Genomic DNA, 7,500 nt, shown 5'->3' with positions numbered 1-7,500 from the left:
GCTTTTTAACCGCAACAACTTTAATATACGCTATTGGAGCTGGAATTACCGCGGCTGCTGGCACCAGACTTGCCCTCCAATAGTTACTCGTTAAAGGATTTAAAGTGTACTCATTCCGATTACGGGGCCTCGGATGAGTCCCGTATCGTTATTTTTCGTCACTACCTCCCCGTGCCGGGAGTGGGTAATTTGCGCGCCTGCTGCCTTCCTTGGATGTGGTAGCCGTTTCTCAGGCTCCCTCTCCGGAATCGAACCCTGATTCCCCGTTACCCGTTACAACCATGGTAGGCGCAGAACCTACCATCGACAGTTGATAAGGCAGACATTTGAAAGATGCGTCGCCGGTACGAGGACCGTGCGATCAGCCCAAAGTTATTCAGAGTCACCAAGGCAAACGGACCGGACGAGCCGACCGATTGGTTTTGATCTAATAAAAGCGTCCCTTCCATCTCTGGTCGGGACTCTGTTTGCATGTATTAGCTCTAGAATTACCACAGTTATCCAAGTAACGTGGGTACGATCTAAGGAACCATAACTGATTTAATGAGCCATTCGCGGTTTCACCTTAATGCGGCTTGTACTGAGACATGCATGGCTTAATCTTTGAGACAAGCATATGACTACTGGCAGGATCAACCAGGGAGCTGCGTCAACTAGAGCTGAGCAGCCGGCCGCCCGGGAGTGTGTCCCGGGGGCCCGCGCGAACACGCAAGCGTCCGCTCAATTATTCTGCAAACAGGAGGAGGCTGAGCTCCCCTGCACAATACACCTCGAAACCCTCTCAGGTCCCGGCGGCGCGCAGCGCCGTCCTAAGTACTTGGTCGGGTTCGAGAGAGGCGCAATCGCCCGGAGTTTGGCGAGTAGACGCTTTAGGTGCGACCACCCGTGCTCCCAACTGAGCTTGCCGCTGCCGACAGAGGCCCGGGAGCGTGCTGTCGTGGCATTGCCGGCGGGAGACAACACGCGCCACCTACGGTGGCCGGCAGCTCCAACGCCAGCGCCACAGAAGGACAAAAGCCCCACTTGGGTGCCGAAGCGAACTCTCCCAGCACAGCGCACGCGCCAACACGTCCGCACAGCTGCGATACAAACCACCTGCGAGAACCGCAGAGGCGACCGAGCAGCAGACGGCGTCGCGGCGCCGAGCGCCGGGCGGCGGCGCATCCTCAGCGCACACAGTCCTCAATCGGACCAGCACACTGCAGATGTCCACCGCGCTTCGCACCGGGCCCGCGAGGACCTACTTTGGCCGCACGGCGCCGCGTGCAGGGTGCGCCGGCGCGCAGCTGCGCCGCCTGCCGCCTCCGTCGGCCGGCGCGCCTGCCACTGGCCGCCCCCACCAGCCGGCTGTAGCGCGTGCGCCCACGCACCGCGCGGCCAGCACGCCGGGAGGCCCCCCCTCACCGGCCGGGGACGGTCCCACCCAGCCACCGCCGCGTATCGCTTCACACCCACATGCCATTCACGTTCGTGGGCATGGTGGGTATCGCTGAAACAACCGGTTGGTAGCTCAACCGATCGTCGCCATCACTGATTCACCTCTAGCGAGAACAACCGCACCACAACCGTTTACCAGTTGTTCATTTGCGTAACGTCACCAGCAAACGTAGACGTCCATCGCCATTTGCAAATTCAACGATTGTTGCATGCCTGTGTCAGGTGTCACGACACACTATGTCTGCCCACATACACGCAACAACATGTGCACGCTTCGCGAACACGTGGAAGGTGGCCCCCGTACGTATGCGATGTCCATTGCGCGAACGACTGTCAACCGGCCTCTGTCGCATGTCGCAGATGTGGAACGCAGTGCACCATGCTATCACGGTGTGTGAGAAGAGACGACTACGTCTGACAACACGCGCCACTACATCAACAGACGGCTCATGCTGATCGCCATCCACGGCATACCATACTGCAATCCAGCTCTTATAGGGAGACGACACGTAGCTGAGTGCACAATATTTGGACCGTATGGTTCGCCGTTGTTGGCGCAGTCGTGGTACGGTCACACATGTACCACGATGTATCATTCAGTACATGAGGACCAATGTGCAGTACAGTGTGTGATTTGGACGTACAACATCAGCGGACAGTTGACACACGCCGTACCACAACGTAGGCTGTGCTTCGCCATGCAAATGCCAATGAACAACTGCGAAGGGCATTGAGCATGTACGTCCTGCTGCCATCCGCATTACAGTGTATAGCTGCAAGGTGTTTAACATGAAGCGATACTCTGGGGACCAGGCAGTGCGAGTAGCAAACTATATTGCGGGGGTTGCAGTTAGGCAACACCACACTAATTTAACGCGTCGTATGACAATTACAGAGCAGGTTAAGGCCCAACGTGTGTTGGGTTAAGGCCCAACGTGTGTTGGGTTAAGGCCCAACGTGTGTTGGGTTAAGGCCCAACGTGTGTTGGGTTAAGGCCCAACGTGTGTTGGGTTAAGGCCCAACGTGTGTTGGGTTAAGGCCCAACGTGTGTTGGGTTAAGGCCCAACGTGTGTTGGGTTAAGGCCCAACGTGTGTTGGGTTAAGGCCCAACGTGTGTTGGGTTAAGGCCCAACGTGTGTTGGGTTAAGGCCCAACGTGTGTTGGGTTAAGGCCCAACGTGTGTTGGGTTAAGGCCCAACGTGTGTTGGGTTAAGGCCCAACGTGTGTTGGGTTAAGGCCCAACGTGTGTTGGGTTAAGGCCCAACGTGTGTTGGGTTAAGGCCCAACGTGTGTTGGGTTAAGGCCCAACGTGTGTTGGGTTAAGGCGCAACGTGTGTTGGGTTAAGGCGCAACGTGGGTTACGTTAAGGCGCAACGTGGGTTACGTTAAGGCGCAACGTGGGTTACGTTAAGGCGCAACGTGGGTTACGTTAAGGCGCAACGTGGGTTACGTTAAGGCGCAACGTGGGTTACGTTAAGGCGCAACGTGGGTTACGTTAAGGCCCAATATAGGTTAGGTTAAGGCCCAATATAGGTTAGGTTAAGGCCCAATATAGGTTAGGTTAAGGCCCAATATAGGTTAGGTTAAGGCCCAATATAGGTTAGGTTAAGGTACAATATAGGTTAGGTTAAGGTACAATATAGGTTAGGTTAAGGTACAATATAGGTTAGGTTAAGGTACAATATGGGTTAGGTTAAGGTACAATATGGGTTAGGTTAAGGCGCAATATGGGTTAGGTTAAGGCGCAATATGGGTTAGGTTAAGGCGCAATATGGGTTAGGTTAAGGCGCAATATGGGTTAGGTTAAGGCGCAATATGGGTTAGGTTAAGGCGCAATATGGGTTAGGTTAAGGCGCAATATGGGTTAGGTTAAGGCGCAATATGGGTTAGGTTAAGGCGCAATATGGGTTAGGTTAAGGTACAATATAGGTTAGGTTAAGGTACAATATAGGTTAGGTTAAGGTACAATATAGGTTAGGTTAAGGTACAATATGGGTTAGGTTAAGGTACAATATAGGTTAGGTTAAGGCACAATATGGGTTAGGTTAAGGCGCAATATGGGTTAGGGTAAGGCGCAATATGGGTTAGGTTAAGGCGCAATATGGGTTAGGTTAAGGCGCAACGTGGGTTACGTTAAGGCGCAACGTGGGTTACGTTAAGGCGCAACGTGGGTTACGTTAAGGCGCAACGTGGGTTACGTTAAGGCGCAACGTGGGTTACGTTAAGGCCCAATATAGGTTAGGTTAAGGCCCAATATAGGTTAGGTTAAGGCCCAATATAGGTTAGGTTAAGGCCCAATATAGGTTAGGTTAAGGCCCAATATAGGTTAGGTTAAGGTACAATATAGGTTAGGTTAAGGTACAATATAGGTTAGGTTAAGGTACAATATGGGTTAGGTTAAGGCGCAATATGGGTTAGGTTAAGGCGCAATATGGGTTAGGTTAAGGCGCAATATGGGTTAGGTTAAGGCGCAACGTGGGTTACGTTAAGGCGCAACGTGGGTTACGTTAAGGCGCAACGTGGGTTACGTTAAGGCGCAACGTGGGTTACGTTAAGGCGCAACGTGGGTTACGTTAAGGCCCAATATAGGTTAGGTTAAGGCCCAATATAGGTTAGGTTAAGGCCCAATATAGGTTAGGTTAAGGCCCAATATAGGTTAGGTTAAGGTACAATATGGGTTAGGTTAAGGTACAATATGGGTTAGGTTAAGGTACAATATAGGTTAGGTTAAGGCGCAACGTGGGTTACGTTAAGGCCCAATATAGGTTAGGTTAAGGCCCAATATAGGTTAGGTTAAGGCCCAATATAGGTTAGGTTAAGGCCCAATATAGGTTAGGTTAAGGCCCAATATAGGTTAGGTTAAGGTACAATATAGGTTAGGTTAAGGTACAATATAGGTTAGGTTAAGGTACAATATGGGTTAGGTTAAGGTACAATATGGGTTAGGTTAAGGTACAATATAGGTTAGGTTAAGGCACAATATGGGTTAGGTTAAGGCGCAATATGGGTTAGGTTAAGGCGCAATATGGGTTAGGTTAAGGCGCAATATGGGTTAGGTTAAGGCGCAATATGGGTTAGGTTAAGGCGCAATATGGGTTAGGTTAAGGCACAATACGGGTTAGGTTAAGGCACAATACGGGTTAGGTTAAGGCACAATACGGGTTAGGTTAAGGCACACATTGTTGTAAGGAAAGGTGTTTTCGGGGGGGGGGGGGGGGGGGCTGGTTTGTTGATTGTGATTATCGTAAGTAAATGACTGCGGCATCATCTGATTTGCCACGTCAGGGTGCACCTTTGGCTCATAACAGGCGGCGCTCTGATTCCATGCTTGTGGCAGACCTGTGTCTTTCATTCGTGCCATTGTTTGTGTGGTGTGACAGGAGGCAGTATTGTGATGTTGGGTGCACCCCTGTGTAGGACATGTGTGGGTGTTGGTGGCTTAGCTGAGCAATGGTGGTTGTCGGAAGGGTGGGATATTCTGTTTTCCGAGTGGACCTCCCGGTCTGGTTATGATAGTGTGGATTGTCTAATGTGGCAGAGAGGATGCACTGGGTGTTGTTCCATGCTGGTGCTTAGATATTGTCTGTGTGCCTGTTACAGGCAGAGAGTAGTGCGTGATAAGAGTGTCTGGCTGACGTGTGATTGTGAGCAGAGTCTTTCAGCATGTATACGGACAGTTGTATACATTATCTGTATTCTGATGGCTCTATCTATTACTAATCAGCGCCGTGTATACGTTTAATCCGGTTCCAGTCGAAACTATTGTATCTCTGTACATTAGTGACACGGCGAGCCCGCTATGTAGTTACTCGTCTCGGCAGCTTCCACCGGTGTATGGCAAATGATTATAAGGAATCAGTCTAGTCGTCAATACCGATAGTGTGACGTCACATGTCTGGGGTGGGGGACGCTGCGCCCTTCCGGTGGGTCATGGCCTAGGAAGACTCTTCCCACGCAGGGGGGCTTGGACTGTCATTGACTCTTCCGAGTAATATACTTGCCGTACGTTTTTGCGACTGCGAGTGCAACGCTCACCGGTACCGACATGGATGGAGCGCCTCCTAGCTGCCGCTGAGCATCTGCATTCGTACAGAGAGCAACGCGCTCGCGTCTGTAGCTCGTACGTGGTACAGCTCGCAGCTCATGTATAGGGACATTCGGATATGTCGTCTCAATTATAATGGCTCTGCATCATTTACTAATCAGCGCCCTGTGTGTACTAATTCTGGTTCCAGTCAAGTTTTGCTGTTCTATTCCTGTTCAACAGTAGAACGGCGGCTCCACTACGTAGGTACTTCTCTCGGCAGCTTCCCCCGGGTATGGCAATTAATTACAGACATTTTTGTGTACAGACTAGTGCCGGTGTGTTGTGACAATGTCACAGGTCAGGGGTGGGGGAAGCTACGCCCTGCCAAATAGGTGGGTCAGGGCTCGGAAAAACTCTCCCCACACTGGGGGCTCGGACCCTCATTACTCTTCCGAGTAATATATTGAGGAGCGCACTTAGCCATTGCCCCGAGTCTTGGCGACTGCGAGTGCAACGCCCACGGGGACCGACGTGGACGGGGCGCCTCCTAGCTGATCACTCAGCATCGGAATCCGTACAGTGAGTTACGCGATCGAGTCTGTAGCTCGTAATTAGTACAGCTCGCAGCTGGCCAGGCTTACCCACTGTCGAGCCCGGGCACCCTCAGGCTCACCAGTTCTACCCAGCTACACCCGAGTTAGCCACAGGTTCTAGGCCATAAAGCCAAGTCCCAGATGTTCGGGACTCGGACCAAAAATGTTTACTACTCGTGTTGGCTTTAGTCCCACCACGTTAGACGAGTAACCGCCGAGGACATTTTAATTCGGGTCCTCTACCGCACATCTCTTACTGCCTGAGTCGCCCGTTGCCCTGTCGAGACATCAACCAGGGATAAGGTAGAAAACAGGCAGTTTTATAGGTAGCTGCCGTGCGGTCTGCCAAGGGGCTCATCGTATCTCCCGTAGGAGAACTTGGATACTAGTTCACGCGTGAACCGACACCTCCGACGACTACCCCAGCAGCTACCCCACGGTTCCCTTATTAGGTACTCGTTTTTACAAGATGTCTCTTGTCACACAGACGAGTTTCTGTCCGAGGTCGCAACGCGATCCTCTACCACACATCTCCTACTACCGGAAAGCGCCCGTTGCCCGTGGGTTCTACCTTTTGAGGCGCGGGATTGGGTAGCTTTCGGCAGTTTTGTGAGTAAACGCCGTGTGGTCTGCCAAGGGACATCGCCGTTACCACACAGGGTTCGGATACTAGTTCACGCCACCACGTGAACCGACACCTCAGACGGCTATCCCAGCGTTTACCGCTTTTTTGCGTGGTCTTTTACCACCACGCTACTCGTGTTAGCAAGACTCCTCTTGCAGCCAGAGACGAGTTACGGCCGATGCCACCATACGCGGCCCTCTACTGCATTACTGATCTGCCAGTCTCGCCCTTTACCGTCTAGCGCATGTGAGCTAGGGATCGGGTAGAAACATGACAGTTCTAAGGGTAGTTGCCATGCAGTCTGCAGGGTAACATCGTGGCCAAAGGCTCTCGGTTACTAGTGATTCCCACGCTGAAAAACGTGGCCCGACTTCCTCAAACGATGGCCCTGGACAACAACCCTATATTACCATGGACTGGTCTGGCACCACCTATTCAACATATTCGGTAGCAACCCTCCACTACAGAGGGTCCCATACAGTCACTTATTCAGCATATTCGTGACAGACTCCCACTACAGGAGACCGGACCCATACCAACTCCTGTTTGCCCCCAACGGCAAAAGGGGACTTACTACAAGGTCGGCAGGAGGATCCTGCATGGCACTGCCTGTTCAATATATTCAGCAGCAACCCTCCACTACAGAGGGCCCCCAGAGAAGCTCATGGGGCCTTGGTCCGGGGCTACCTATTGACATATATTCGGCAGCTACCTCCTATTACGGGAGGCGTTCCCCTATCCGCCACCCGGGGACCCGACTTCGTAGCGTGGCCAGCGCTCGGACCCTGCTCCGACACGGTAGTTGCCCTTGTACGGGT

General features: G+C 52.2%; 1 non-coding gene across 1 annotated transcript in view; it reads right to left on the bottom strand.

Moving 5' to 3' along the window:
• The window catches only part of LOC124589254, a 1,910-nt gene extending 1,267 nt beyond the window's left edge, over positions 1–643 (bottom strand). Inside the window, exon 1 of the ribosomal RNA XR_006976049.1 lies at positions 1–643. This exon is cut by the window's left edge and continues 1,267 nt beyond it. This is a non-coding gene — a ribosomal RNA (small subunit ribosomal RNA).
• Positions 644–7,500: the final 6,857 nt, after the last annotated feature.

The sequence above is a fragment of the Schistocerca americana genome, unplaced genomic scaffold, assembly GCF_021461395.2.
Source record: "Schistocerca americana isolate TAMUIC-IGC-003095 unplaced genomic scaffold, iqSchAmer2.1 HiC_scaffold_698, whole genome shotgun sequence".
In the NCBI taxonomy this organism is placed as follows: Eukaryota; Metazoa; Arthropoda; class Insecta; order Orthoptera; family Acrididae; genus Schistocerca; species Schistocerca americana.
Note: the sequence above shows the minus strand (reverse complement) of the source record. Positions and strands in the feature narration are given on the sequence as shown.